Raw genomic sequence first — 16,135 nt, 5'->3', positions numbered from 1 at the left:
TTAGATCAGGTTCAAAACCAGATTTGTGTTCATTGTCGCAATGACAGATATGATTTTAAACCAAATCTGTGCTCATCGTGAAGAGAGGGCAGTGACAGATCTGGTTTTGAACTAGATCTGTGTTCATCATGAAGAGAGAGCAGTGGCAGATCTGGTTTTGAAATATACCTGTATTCATCGTGAAGATAGGCGATGACAGATCTGGGTTCAAAACCAGATCTGTGTTCATCGATTTTCTTATATTAAAACATAAAAAAAAAATCTATCAATTTCCGTAATTTCCCTACGTTTTTTATGTTTGGTCTTCTTGTACTTTTGTCATTTTTTTGCAATTTTTTGCTTGATTACAATTTTTGTTGTTTTTCTTGCAATTTTCATTTTTTCCATTTTCTATATTTTCTTTGCATTTTTAGTGTATTCTATAATTTGTAATGCTTCATAATTTCTGTTGTTTTGTTTTTGCAATTTATATATTTCTTGTATCTTTGTTATTTATTTGCGATTTTTGTGTTTGTTTTCTGTAATTTTATAATTTTTATGTAATTTTTATTTTTCAATTTTTATATTTTTCTAAATTTCTACATTTTCATAATCTTTTGACATTTATCCTGTAATTTTGTATGTTATATACAATTTTCTGTTTTTATGTGAAATGATACTTTCATTTAATTTATTATTCTTTTTTCCTATAATTTTTTAATGTTTTACATGAAACATATTTATCATTTTTAGTGTTTTTGAGCATTTTTATTTTAGTTTTAAATTTTTTTCTGAACTTTCTATCATTTTTTTTTGTTTTCTTTATTGATATATACATTAGAGTTGGGTCAGGGTGGGTTAGGGTTAGGGTTGGTTGTGACCTACTAATATCAACTATTTTGGTTGGCAAATGGGTTAGAGGGTCAGTATAGGTGGGTTAATACTCACCCCTAGTGGTACGTCGGTCCTACTGAACCATAGTTAGTTCTGGGCTATAGTATATGGTAAATATGCTTTATAAGATTTAGAATGAACTAGACGTGAATGTTGAAACTACAAGTTGCCGCATAATTAAGTATGTGTTTGGTTCTGTTTACGTTTTTTCATTCAATGTTTATACTTTATTTGTTGAGAAAATCGAGAAAGGTAAAAATTACAATCGTTTATAACAACTAGGGTGCCACTAGGCACCACATAAGTGTAATAGTGAAAAAACGCTTAACTGTTTGAGGAAGCTTTAAAAAATAATTTCCTCAAACGATAGTCAAGCACAAAAACCGGAGTCACTTTTTCTTATTCTCAATACATAAAAGAGCATGAAAGGAAAACTGCTGAAGTGGCCCCTATATGACAGCGTTTATTGAATAAACACCCATGAAACCAAACACCTTGATATAAAATAGTTGAGGGTTGAGAGAAAAGTTCACACGCCGGATTACGCCTGGTGGGTGTGTTTATATAGATTTCAATTGAATACATCCTATGTACATGTGGAAGAAATATACAAGTAGATGAGTCCTAAGAGAAGTCTAATAGTACAAGAGATAAAATATGGAGGATAACATAGATAAGCCCAAGATAAATTTGGAAACGCAATTTCTGGGCTTCCGTTGAAAGTCTAATCCTTATCAGCCCCCTCAAACTGAAGAGGGGTTTTGCAACTTGAATTTTGGATCGCAGAAAAGCAAACCATTGAGAAGGCAGTGGCTTAATAAGTATATTGGCTAGCTGATCTTTTGATGAGATAAAGCAAACCTCAAGTTGTTTGGAGGATACTTTTTCCCGTACGAAGTGATAATCAATTTCTATATGTTTTGTACGGGCATGAAATACAGGATTGGCCACTAAATAAGTGGCGCCAATGTTATCACACCACAAAATTGGAGGTGAGGAGGGAGAAACCCCAATTTCATATAGTAGCGAACATAACCAAAGGACTTCAGATGTCGCAATGACAACATTGCGATATTCAGCCTTAGTGCTGGATTTTGAGACAGTGCTATGTTTCATAGAAGCCCAAGAAATAAGGTTGTCACCAAGAAAGATGCAGTAGCCATCATGAGATCGTCGATTATTGGGGCACCTTGCCCAATCAGCATCAGAAAGGCATGAAGCCTACAAGAAGAGCTCGGTGTGAAGCATAACCCATGATTGATTGTAGCCTTCATGTAGTGTAGAATTCTCTTCACTAGAGACCGATGAGTAGTTGTGGGCTTGTGCATAAATTGATAGGCCTTGTTAACAGAGTATGCAATTTCTAGCCTAGTGATTGTAAGATATTGTAAAGCACCAACAATGGTGCGATATAAAAATACATCTGGGAAAGGTGAGCCATCATATATGGATGGCTTACATGATGATGCCATGGGAGTGGATACTGGTTCAATGCCATCTAGATTGGCCCGACAAAGAAACTCATGTATATATTTGTGTTGTGAAACAAAAAGAGACCAGATTTGGTCCTAGTTGCTTCAATGCCTAAAAAATAGCTGAGGGGGCCCAAGTCTTTCAGAGCAAACTTTATAGCCATAGATGAAATGGGGGAGTTAATAGAGGTTTGCTTGGACCCAGTGACAATGATGTCATTAACATATACAAGCACTAGTAATGTGACATCTTTGGTTCGTTGTCTGAATATTGAGGAGTCAGCCTTTGAGATGAAGAAGCCCGACTTCAATAAATACTGTGAGAGACAATGATACTAGGCCCATGGGGCTTATTTGAGCCCATAGAGAGACTTTTTGAAATGACACACATAATCTGGATATGTAGGATCCTTAAAGCCCATTGGTTGATCCATAAAAACATCTTCATCAAGAGATCCAAGCAAAAATGCATTTTGTACATCTAATTGGTGTAAAGCCCAATGATTTGAGATGGCAAGGTTAAGAATAGTTCTTATGGTGGTGGGCTTAACTATTGGGCTAAGTGTTTCAAAGTAATCAAGGCCCTCTTGTTGATGAAACCCTTTGGCCACAAGACGGGCTTTGTAATGGTTAATAGACCCATCGGCTCGTCTCTTGATCCTGTAAATCCATTAGGAGCCCAACACATTCATGTGAGGTTGTCTAGGAGTCAAAGCCCAAGTCCGATTTCGTAAAAGAGCATTAAATTCATCTTCCATTGCTTGGCGCCAATGGGCATGTTTGGCAGCCTCAGAATAACAAGTGGGCTCAATTGAAGCCTCAATAGGATGTTTAGATGCCAAATATACTTTGGGTTTTCGTATACCACTCTTGAGGCGTGTTTGCATATGATGTGTATTGAGTGGATTGATGGGAGGGCCAGATGTGATATTGGCATGATTATCAAGTGAACTAGGGGGGGTCAAGTCCTCTAGAAATAAGGGGTATGACTACAGTCGAGTGATCAGAATGAGAGTGTGTTGTGGGCCATAACAATATCCTAAATGTGGGCCTTCTCACATGTGGATGGAATGGTAGTTATTTTGTTAGCAGTGGGCTGAGAAGTAACAATTGAGGGCCCATCTAATAACGCAAATGAAGATTTAACAAGAGTAGCAGTTAGTTGCATAGAAGCAAATGGAAATGATTTTTCAGCAAACACTACATGGCGAGAGATATAAAGGCGCCTAGTGGGTATGTGTAGACATTGATAGCCATGTTGTTGGAGGCTATAGCCCAAGAATACACATGGTATAGATCTGAAGCCCAGCTTGTCCTTGTTATATGGCCGCATGCATGGGAAACATAGACACCCAAAAATTTTTAAGAAAGAATAATTTGGCTTCTTGTGAAATAAACATTCAAGAGGAGATGTACCATTTACTGCAACACTAGGTAGCCGATTCATCAGATAAACAACAGTTTGAGAGGCATCAAGCCAAAAATGTTTGGGCATGGATGCCGTGGCAAGTAAGGTCAGTGATATGGCTTCAATTTGTCGATGCTTACGCTCGGCTCTACCGTTATGCTCTTGTATGGGGACATGCAAATCGATGAGCAATGCCTTCGGATTGAAGAAATTCATGAAACTTAACAAACTCACCACCCATATCAGATTGAATGGCCTTAATTTTTGTGTCAAGCTGATTCTCAACAAGGCGCTTAAAGTTAATGAATATAGAGAGGGCAGCAGATTTGTGAGACATAGGATATAGCCAACAATAACGGTTGAAGCCATCAACAAACAAAATATAATATCTATAGCCATGAGGAGAAGCTATCGGGGCAGGCCCCCAAACATCTATGAAAACAACCTCTAATGGTGAACATATTGTAGTAGAATCAAAATAAAATGGTAGCTTTTGATTTTTGCCCATTTGGCAAGCATCACAAAATTCTAACTTATTATGAGAATCTATTGGAAAACAAAATCTATTAATAATAGAACAAGCCACCTTAGGTGTGGGATGGCCCAATCTCCTATACCAAACATCAATATTTGTGCACTCTCCAATAGCTGAAAATTGGGTAATTTGAATCAAGAGAACCATGCGAGCCTTTGAGTTGACCCAATTGAATTTCTTGATTAAGTAACATACCTTTGACGTCCTCCACTGTGTAGGCATCAACTCGTGTATTGACAATAGTAATAAATGATTCATATTCTGAATCGAGCCCACTAAGAATAGTGAGAATATAATTTGTGTCAGAGAGAGGCTCACCTGCTGCAACAAGATTATCTGTGAGATTCTTTACTTTTTGAAGATACTGAGCAACGGAGAGAGTTCCTTCTTCAAACTACACATTTCAAAATGAAGTTGCATGACCCAAACTCTTGATTTTGAAGCATACAACTGCTCCACGATTATCCATACAGATCGGGAGGAGGTGCACCCAATAACATGTGCAAGTACCGGTTCAGTAAGTGTCATAAGCAACCAACCCATTAATTGTTGATCTTGCTGCACCCAGTCTTGATAGGCCAAGCTTACGATGACTTCAGTAGATGCTTCAGTAGAGTCAGTGTGGTTGCCTTGCTTGGGCGGACATTTTTCTATGCCATCAATGAAACCTAATAGATGGTTTCTTCTCAAAACTGGAAGAATGGATGACTTCCAAAGCAAATAATTGGTTCCATCTAGACGAACAACAAAGGTGTTTGGAAGATTTAGTATCCTTCTGCTTTGGGTAATAGTTTGACTCTCAGATGACCTAGAGTGGGTAATGGATGGAGTTGACATGGTGTTTTGACGTAGGTCTGATATGGCTCTGATACCATAAAATAGTTGAGGGTTGAGAGAAAAGTTCACACGCCGGCTTACGCCTGGTGGGTGTGTTTATATGGATTTCAACTGAATACATCTTATATACATGTGGTAGAAATATACAAGTAAATGAGTCTTAAAATAGTACAAGAGTAAAATATGAATGATAGCATAGATAAGCCCAAGATAAATCTGAAAACGCAATTTATGGGCTTCCATTGAGAGTCTAATCCTTATCAAGTCAAGCCCATCGTGTCTCGAGCAGCTTGCCAGGCTTGGGGCCATAGTGAAGCCGGCCCATAGATGCTGACGCCATGCTTAGCAAATTTTTATCACAAAGAACTCTATAGTCTATTGTACCAAACATGAAAAGAGTGTAGAATTCCCCCTAACGTGATCCATGTTTTTTAATTCCATAAAAACAGCCAAGTCTTCAGACTTTGGAGTTTATAGAAAGTAGAGAGGCTTGGCTCAAACCAACTGAAAACTATCACCAACCCACATGGTGCCACTTCCTCTCATCCTTTGATGTGCCTAATTAATGGAGCACTACCAAGCGCCCTAAACGACTGTGGACTTGTAACAGAACCAGAATTTTTGGTCTAAAGTAGAATGGATCAATGGATGCACGCCTAAAACTTGACATGATTAAGCCTAAACCGATCCGGTCAACTTTCTAAAATTGCATTCATACCCTTGTCTTGTCTTCCTATGTATAGATGAAAATAGGGGTGCAGAAGGGGTATAAGTGTGATAAGTGGAAGGCTACGTTGAATTCCAAGTATTCAATTTCAACCCAAAGCCCAAAGGAAAGGTCTTATTCTTACCAACCCATACAAAGAGCCAAATAGAAAAAAAAAAAGTGGTTTCAGCCTTCTCAGGTCGTTTTACATGCTCTTACTTTACGTGCTGCATTTCTGATGATCTCTCCCTATATAAATACCTCATTCAGACCTCCTTGTTAACCGTCGATCCAATTTATACAGACTTGTCTTCTGAGGCTTATTATCGAAAGAGTTGAGAGCAGCAGAGATGGCAATGAAATGCAGAGCTAGTTATGCAGGAATCATCCTCCTAGTAACTGCCTCAATGTTGGTAGTTAGCATGGCAAGAAGGGTTGTTGTGGGTGGGTCTGAAGGTTGGCACTTTGGCTTCAACTACACCGACTGGGCTTTTCAAAATGGCCCCTTCTACCTGAACGATACTCTTGGTAATTAATTAAGCACTCAACATTCAATTCTTTTGGTAATGAACCTAGCTCATAGCTACTGAGCTATGAGGGCTGCTTCAGGTTGTAATGTTGCTTGTTTGTTTCAGTGTTCGAATACGATCCGCCCAACAGCACCACCTTCCCTCATAGCGTATACTTGCTGCGAAACTTTTGGAGCTTTCTGAGGTGCGACCTGAGGAGAGCGAAACGTGTTGGGAATGTTTCGGCAGGAGGTGGGAGTGGGTTTGAGTTTGTGCTAAAGAGGTGGCAGCCTTACTACTTCGCTTGCGGAGAGCATGACGGCATCCATTGCAAGGTGGGACTGATGAAGTTCGTAGTGATGCCATTTCCTCGTTGTCATGGCTGACGAGGGATATACCCTTATTGGGTTCTGCTCTCTCTATTAGCTCTACTTTCGTTCTTCCTAGCTAGCTCTACTCTTCTCTCGCTCCATCTCATATTTTTGTGCCTGTATTACTCGTCCCTCCCTGTGAAGGACTTAAATAAGAGAGATTTTCGTTTTTTAGCTCAAGTCCATTTAATTTTAAGCGGCGCTTTTTGGTAGGAAGTATCTAATATTTATACCACGAACCATGCTTATGCTTCTTTAACTAATCTGGCTCATGAAGTTGTTAAAACTTGAACTTTGCTGCTTACCAGCTTGAAGATTGAGCTGATCAGGCTCCCTTTTTTCAAGTTCGGAAGTAGCAAATGAGCAATGCTAGTTTGGGTCAACACCGACCCTTTAATTTAATATTTGTCCTTTACAGAGAGTTGTTCAAACTTAACACAGAGAGAGAGAGAGAGAGGAAGAGAGAATAATTGATAATTCTGACGTTTCATCTTTATATAAGGAAGCTCTCCAATGTCTGCAATCTGCCCTAACAATCCCATCCTTGACCCCCCCCCCCCTCTCATGATCTCCGTACGTGCTCTTAATTCAGTTTCTAACTCTTCTCAATTGCATTCTTGTTGTTTTCTTGCATTAAATTACCATAAATTGCATTAATGCTATGTTTTAAAATTGAAAAAACACCTTTTGGATTACAATTAGGTGATGTTTGGCATCGTTTCTTTGTTTTTGAAATCAGTAATTTTTCAAAAGAACCTCTCAGAGTCCATGAATCAGTCAAGAATCTGTGAGCCACTATTATATTAGTTACTGTTATCTAGCTACATATGAACACATGCAACCGAGGATGAGTCTGTACCTGCTGCTGGAAAGTGGTTTTTATAACTAACAACTACGGGTACACTAACCAGAATGGAGACCAAGATATGGTGGAGAAGGTGCATATAGTCTCCCTTTTTCCTTTTATGCTCTTCTAGCTGCTATGGAACTTTTGTATAGGAGAGTATTCGAGAAGCACTGATATAGAACTAGTTGATAAAAGCTTCTTGGAGGTCCATGATCACAAAGAATAGAAAAAAAAGGCCCAAACATGAACTAACACTTCAAACGACCATAACTTTTGATCAAGGCATCTGCTTTTGACATATATTAGTATGTCAAAACAACCATCTCAAAGAGAACTATGTGCTAGCAAACGAATCCTTCAAAGAGAACTTGTGGCTGTTTTTTTTTTAATAGGGTAAAATACAAAAAACTCCCCTGAATTTTCTGGTTATCATAAAAACCTCTCCTTTAGTTTCATTTTAATAAAATCCTCCCTAAATTAAAAAAAAAAAAAAAAAAAAAAAAAACTAAACAAAAACCTCCCTTTCGTCATTTACCCAGACCAGAAACGTAATAAACTTATGCAATTACCCCCGACTAATCTGCACGGCGTCATTTAAAATTTTTTAAAATCCCACATTACCCTCATTTGAGCAACAACACTTCCACAATTGGTTTCCGTTCTTTTTCAGAGCAAAAGAAAATAACACCACTAAACACTTGCAGCGGCGCCATTGCTAAAATTTAAAACAGACATGAAAATGATTAAGATAAAACAGACCGCTAGGTTTTTCAACATAAAGCAAACAGGATCGTGTCAATGAATCGCTGCGGCTATGGTTATGGCAGATGTGAATGAGTTCGATCATCTCATTCTCTCTCCCCCGCTCTCTCTTTCATTTCAATACAAGGATAAAAAGCCTATCTAAAATCCCCAAGTGGGCCACGCCTACCTGCTATATATCATATGTTCTCTATTCTCATAGGCTTTGCGTTGGGAGGTTTTGAAAAGCCAAAGAGGAAGAGTCGGACCAACGCTGCATTTTAGATGATAAGTTGAAAAAATGCCCCTTACCATTTGTCCGTCTTCCTGAAAGTAACAACGGTGCTCTTTTAATTTAAACACACGTATTGAGTATCGACTGGGACAAAATTGTTTCTCAATTCAGGGCTTGTCCATTACAGTTTACAAGCCATTTTCAAATTCACTTCTTGAATGGAAGCTCCTGATCCTCTCTCTTTGTTTCTTTAATTGCACCACTGTAATCTGTAGTTTCCCATTCACTTGGGGCTGGGTGAAGCCTAAGATCGACTCCCATGTGATTCTTTCTGAGTTTACGAGCGAGCGAGCGAGCAAATGAGAGACAACAGATAGACATGCAGACAAATAACCAATGGCTGTGTATGTGAAAGGCCCCATCTTTATTGGCTTGGTGTTGCTTCTGTTTATGGGGATCACCATCTACTTCAAGCTTTGGCTTATTGATTACAATTTCTCTTTTGAAGACAAAGATTGGATGAGGTTCGATTCCATCAGTTTAGTACTGGCATATATGGCATCGGTTTTCTTTAATTTCCTACTTTTTTCCTTGTTTAGTGGACTATGGTTGTTGATATTTATTGGCTCTTGTTCTTCTTTCTAGGTTTAGAAGTGTATCATCGACAAAAGAACGCCATTCCCTTTTCTTGAATTCTTTTCGTATGTAGGGTGCCCTAACGATTAATTAGGGATAATTTTGTAATTTTATACGTTTTCTGTTTAATCAGTGACGGGAAGGGAGTTTTTTGTTGAAATTTTTAAAAAACTTAGGGGAGGTTTTTATTAAAATGAAATTAAAGGATAGGTTTTTATGGTTGTCAAAAACTTTAGGGGAGATTTTTGTGTTTTACCCTTTTGAATAAGAGAGTGTTATTTCGTTCACGTACGTGCTCCCACTACGTCGAGCTCCCTTTCTTCTTCTCATTATATGCTCTGAAATCTCTTCCTCTACATTGTGGGTTTATCTAGAGCACAGAATGAAATCTCTTCTTGATTTCAAAGATGGGGTCAAGGGCAACATGAGAGTAAGAGGAGATCACACACTAGAGGCCCAGGGTGTTATCCCAGGGGTGGAGAGGCAGAACCAAGCTTGAGATGAGAACTCAGACGAGGTCACTTGGGAGCAGGTATGTAGAAGAGCAAGAGTGAGCCAAATGGCCTTACCTTGAACTGGGCACCCCCTTTTATATTTGACCTTGCCATGAAGTGGTTGGAGGTATTTATGGACAAACAGCCAGGATCTCATGTTGTTGATGCCACGTGGCACAATCCAGGACTTGCCATATGTGCCTACATCAATATCATTCTAAAAGAGAATGATATGACAGAGAAATGAGAATTTACAGATGTAATTCTTATACTTCCTTATTGCCATTTATAAAAAATTACTTATTGCCATGTTTAAAAATATTTACCATGAATAATGCATTAAAACCAGAGAAATGAGAATTACAAATAAGAGGGCCTAGATCAGAACACAGAATAATTCTACAATTGTTACTCAGGTACCCAGGTCCCAGGTCCCTGAAAAGGGTGGCCTCTACAATTATATGCAGAAAAAGGAAAACAAAAAGAAAAGCAAACCTCAGCAAGACCACCATAAATTACCCCTTTTTTTCTTAATTTCTGTCTAACTCTGCTCCACTTCTCTTCATATTCCATACATATATCCACACATACAAACAAAGACTTTCCCACTGATTTCGGAGAAAAACCCGAAGACTGAAGGTGATAGATGATCTATACCAGTTATGATTCTGAAAATGGACCCCATAAAGGTAAAATGATAACTATTTCTTTTTTACTTCCTCTTTTGGTTGCTACAATATAAATATGTCCATCGGAAACTGGGGATTTACTATTCTTGATTCCAGTTACGTATAACTATGGCAACTATATTGGCCAATTATCTCTGATATTGAGATTCTGATTCATCTCCTCTATATTTCAGATCAAGAGAACTTCAATATTAAAAGAAAACAAGAGAAATATGTATACAGCAGAGGAAACATCGGCCAAGAGATAAGAAGACAAGGAGAAAAAGACTCCTCATGTTGACAGACCAACACCCAAATACACTAACATAAAGAGAGATCTTAGAGATCTTATTATGGAAGAGACAAGCCTCAAATGATTTTTCTGTAGGTATATCTTTAAGGATCAGTTTTGAAGGAATACAAATGCAAATATGTACAGTACAAATACAAACAAAATAATATAAAACACAAAATTTTGTGCTCTACATATTTGTATTTGTACTCCTTTCAAATGAAGCCTAAGGATTAACTTGAAAGGAATACAAATACAAACGTGTACACCGAAAATACATACACAAGCAATACAAAATATAAGGTTTGGTATTCTCCTTATTTGTATTTGTATTCCTTCCAAACTAATACATACAAAGTAATACAAAGTGAAAATACAAAGATTCCTCAGTTTGGAAAGGGTGTAAATACAAATATGCACCTTACAAAACCTTGTACTTTGGATTTCTAAAGCTGCATTTGTATTCTACATATTTGTATCTATGGCTCAGTTTCGAAAGAGTACAAATACAAATATGTATGGTACAAATACATATAAAATAATACAAAATATAAGGTTTTGCACTCTACATATATGCATTTGTACTCATTCCAAATACAAAATACATAATTTTGCACTCTACATATTTATATTTGTACTCCTTCCAAATACAAAATACATAGTTTTGCACTCTATATATTTATATCTGTGCTCCTCCAAACTAAGCCTAAGATTCAGTTTGGAAAGAATACAAATACAAATATGTACAACACAGATACATACAAAATATGAGGTTTTGCACTCTACATATTTATATTTATACTCCTTCCAAACTGAGCCTAAGTTCCAAAACTATCAGGGTCATGTAAAGAATTGCCCTTTCTTGGTGTAGATGGACACTCTGAAACTGCTAGGTTTGTTTTTATCATTTATGTGAATTGTAGCATCTGAAGCAAAAGAAAGTTACCTTTAATAACCTACTTTTAATGTATAATTTTTACTCAACTCTTATATTTAGCTTTTGAACCAAATGCAAATAAGAATAAAATCTGAAGGTTCATTATAAAGGATCTTGCCACATTGTTGCATGGCCCAGGCTCTAGGAAATAGAAGTAGTGATACGAGAAAGGATAAAATTGTTATCTGCAGGCTGAGTGGTTTTTGTATGCTCTGCTACACAGCCAACAACTCAGGCAAAGCCATTGACTGAACGGACATGGCACTTAATAACCAATTTCGTTTCATGAGCGCATAAGACCCCTGTCGTTGTAACAATTGGAGAACATATCATTTAGAAGAAAAGGAAAAATCAAAAACAGAAAAAAATAATGATGGCTGGACAATCTTGTTTTTATATATAGATATTGATTTGGGATTATTTAAGGGAATGGGGAAGAAGGCCATGTTTTGAAGTGCTTAAAAATAAGTGTTTATTCAAAATAAATGTTTGGAAATAAGTTCGAAATAAGTGCTTATTTTTTAAGTCCAAATTTTTAACTTTCTTTAAGTGCTCATATAACAAGTACTTATTCAAATTTATTCTCGTAGGATTGTCTTCGGTAAATTTTTAGAATACCAATTATACCCTTTTACAAAGAACTATTACAAAAGTAATTTTATGAAAAGTACTTATATCAAAGTAAAGTATTTTTACAAAAAATACTTTTAGGAAAGCACTCTTACAGAAGCATATTTATAAAAGTACTTTTACAAAAGCACTTTTAGAAAAATATTTTTACATAAAAACACTTTTATGAAAATATTTTTATAAAAGTACTTTTGCAAAGACACTTTTGTAAACGTACTTTTATAAAAGTATTCACTTTGGATTGGAGCTCTTGAAAAATCTGGATGCCAAATACAAATAAGCGTTGTAATCAGATTGGATGCAGCAAAATCCGCATCTGATCTGACTACTGAGAGGAAGAGGAGGGTGTCTGGTTCAAACTCATAAGTGCAAGCCCCCATGTGATAGTTGTGTATTTACATCTTACTAGCTGCTGTAGAGTTGGGTGAGTGGCTGCTCATGGCTGTTGGTTAAACAATTTCTTCATAGTCAGGATCCTATTGAGTAGTGGGTGAATTCAATGCATAATGCAAGGAAAGAAGAGATAAAATTAAAAACTCCTTGGAATTTATTGAATACAATAATAAGCAAGAAATGACAGGATGAGGAAAAAAACATCGAAGAGGTAGATAATAAGATGGACAAAATTGATGCCACTCCACGAATCACCGTCATGTTATGATATTAGATGGCAGAGTAGAGAATAGTCTTGCTGCGTGGTGTGAGAGGGGAAGCAACAGAAATATCAATGGCCTTTCTGTTGGGTGCTTGAGGAGCGAAATTGGAAAATTTTCCATTACTTTTGTCGTTGTTGCACAGTTTGTCCTCTTCAACGTGTGGTGGCTTGTAATACAACCGAGCCGTTTGAGGGCAGTGCGAATGAAACCGAGCCACGATTCTCACACCTGTATCCAGCATCTCAACGTATTTTCCCATCTCTTCTCGCTCTCTCTTTCCTCTTCTCTAAGTTACTCTGCGCTGCGTCTCTTTGTCTTCTTTGTTAGAGAGAGAGAGGGGGGAGGAGGTAGAGAGAGAGAGAAAAAGAGTTAAAATTTAAAATAAAAAAACGTCCCAAACTGCGAAGCCCATGAAATGGGGCTGCGTAGCTCGGGGTTTCCAGGAGAGAAGGTTACCAAGGTGGAGAACGGAGGTTGATTTTTATAGCTGGTTGGAAATGCCCTTTCCCCTGTTCATACTCGTCTAGTTGTATGGTTGGTGATGCTTTGCCGAGGTACATCATACACGTGGTCCCTTTGCAGTATTATATTTTTAGCGTGGGCCACGTGGTAAACTATCTTTCATCGTGATTTGTGAACCATCCTATCACTATACTGGTTCCAATGACAAATCGACTTTGTAGGAGGAATTCCGTTCTACTGCATTCTCCAAATAGGATAGGAGTCCGGATCTGTTGCTAACATAAATTCTGCTCACGTTTATCCATATAATATTGCAGTTATATATGGAAAACATCTCTATTGTTTCTGACAATTGACTAAATCTATCTTTACCATTAATTACATATGATATCATGCGACTAATATATTAATAAAAAAATTTCCAAAAACACCCTTCCCACCTCCATTCCTAAAAAATACCTGGTTCACCCCAATAACCAGTTGGCTCAGCAGTCTTGACGCGAGCGAATTCTCGTCGACGTCGATGTGGTTATCATTGATATCCCATGCTTGATGTCAAGGTCTTTATAATGGTGGACACGAGCAAGGACTTCATAGAGAGAAATAGTGTATTCCCTGGATGAACTGTTCTCTTTGGTTTCAGAAACCTGGGCCAGAAAGAGAGGGATGGCCTTTGAATCAAGGTCTTTCACGTATGACTTCAGTGCTTTCATTGCTGATCTTGGACTCTCTGAATCCTTGTCAAGGTTCTCTAGCTGTTGTAGGAGTACTGAACTCAGGTAACTACCCATTTTTGTAACTGAAACAATAGAGAAGCTTCTAGTTTAATTGAAATTTCAAAGCATAGAACCAGCTTTTGGCATAAAGAACTGAAACAATGAGGTGGGTTTGCATAGAAATCAAATGTGGAGCTTTTGGAGAAAAAAATTGAGAAAATTAAGCGGATGGATTCTTCAAGAATTCCAATTACAGAATCTCGATTCATCTCATTGATTGTTTCTTTTTAAAGATTTTCCCACATGGGTTTGCCTCAATGATGAAAACACAAAATGAGTTTGTAATTCTATCGATTGGGGAGATCCCACGACTTTCACTTTGTAACTTATAATAACTTGTTCGTCGACATGAGCAAGTTCTTGTTGACGAAGTCGAGACTTTGAAAAGAGGTGGTGCCATTGATTCTGCTGGTGGGTGTGAAGATGAAGACGATGTCATGGCTGGAGGGTTGGTTGTTGTTTGGAGCAATGGAAAAGATGAAGGATCACAGATGTGTTTGGGGCCTCGTGGGTGTAGTGCTTGACCAACGGTAAAGGCAGCAACTTTCTGCGCCAAATCCACCGTTGCAACTTGCAGCGGTGGTGGCAGAACAAAGATAGTGAAACATGAGGGAGAGAGAGAGAGAGAGAGAGAGAGAGAGAGAGAGAGAGAGAGAGAGAGAGAGAGAGAATGAGAGATAAGGAGACGAGAGGTGGCGAGAGAGAGAAGTACCAAATCCGTCACTGCAACTTGCAGGCAACGACGGTAGTGAAATAGAGGAAGTGAAAGAGGAGGAGAGAGAGAAAGAGAGAAATAACGAAAAGAGAGAGAATGAGAGATAGGGAGACAAGAGGTGGCAAGAGAGAGAAGTACCAAATCTGCCATTGCAACTTGCAGTGACGGAGGTGAAACATAGGAAATGAAAGAGGAGGAGAGAGAAATAGCGAGAAGAGGGGGAGAGAGAGAATGAGAGGTGGCGAGAGAGAAGTACCAAATCTATTGTTGCAACTTGCACAACGTTGGTGAAACAGAGGAAGTGAAACAAAGTAAGTGAGAGAACCCTCGACATGGCCTTTTGCATTAGCTCATTCATCTCTAGCTTGTCTCCTAGTATGAGTACAATGGCTCACCATTTGCCTTCGTGAACGAATCCTCTTTCGGATCCACCACTGCCTCGTGCAGGGTGGGCCATACCCTGGTGGTGTTGCAAAACATATACGAAGTAGAATAGACCGTCATCAGTCACCAAGGTTTTTTCAATCTCCATAAGGGAATACTTGTGGTGTGAGGAGCCGTCAACAATTTGCTAGAGGTTTTCGGGATTATCGGCAGTTCTAGCAAAGAGAATGGGAGGGAGATGGAGAGATAGGGTAAAATAGTCTTTTTTACATCTCCATTGATGAACGTTAATGACTAAGAATGATTAGTTAATTGTTAGAAACAGTAGGGGTAGTGCTAGTCAATTTTTAAATAGTAAAGATACACTTAGTCAATTAACTAAACCATTAGAGTAGTTTAAGAAATTTTCCCTTCTCCCACAAGTTGTAGAAGTGTAATGTGGGCTGTTCTGGCCTGGTATAACCTACATTCGCGGGCCACCCATAGTGTAGTGGGCTGTGTTGGGCCATCACGCAGGCGTAGATGGGTTGTGCATGCTTGGACCAGAACCTCTCAAAAGGGAAGCATAGGATTTTAAGAGAAATTTTGAAATTGAAAAATAATGAAAAGTTAAAATAAATTAATAAGATGGACAAGAAATTGAAAAAGAATCTTAAAATTTATTCTACATGTTTTTTTTATATATACAATTGTTTATATATAAAAAATAAAATGAAATTAAAAAATTATAACAAAATTAAAAATACAAATTTATATGCATATATATATATATATATATATATATATATATATATATATATATATATATATTATTCTATACATATATATAATATGCAGGCGGGGCCGGGCCATGGGTCGTGATCCACTTTATCATATCACGCCATGCCGACCTACGGGCCTCAACCCAAACCTAGCACGGCCCAGGAGTTTGGGTTCGGACTGCAGTACAGC

The sequence above is a fragment of the Nelumbo lutea genome, chromosome 5, assembly GCF_056320005.1.
Source record: "Nelumbo lutea isolate HS-2025 chromosome 5, American lotus-T2T, whole genome shotgun sequence".
Classification (NCBI taxonomy): domain Eukaryota; kingdom Viridiplantae; phylum Streptophyta; class Magnoliopsida; order Proteales; family Nelumbonaceae; genus Nelumbo; species Nelumbo lutea.
Note: the sequence above shows the minus strand (reverse complement) of the source record.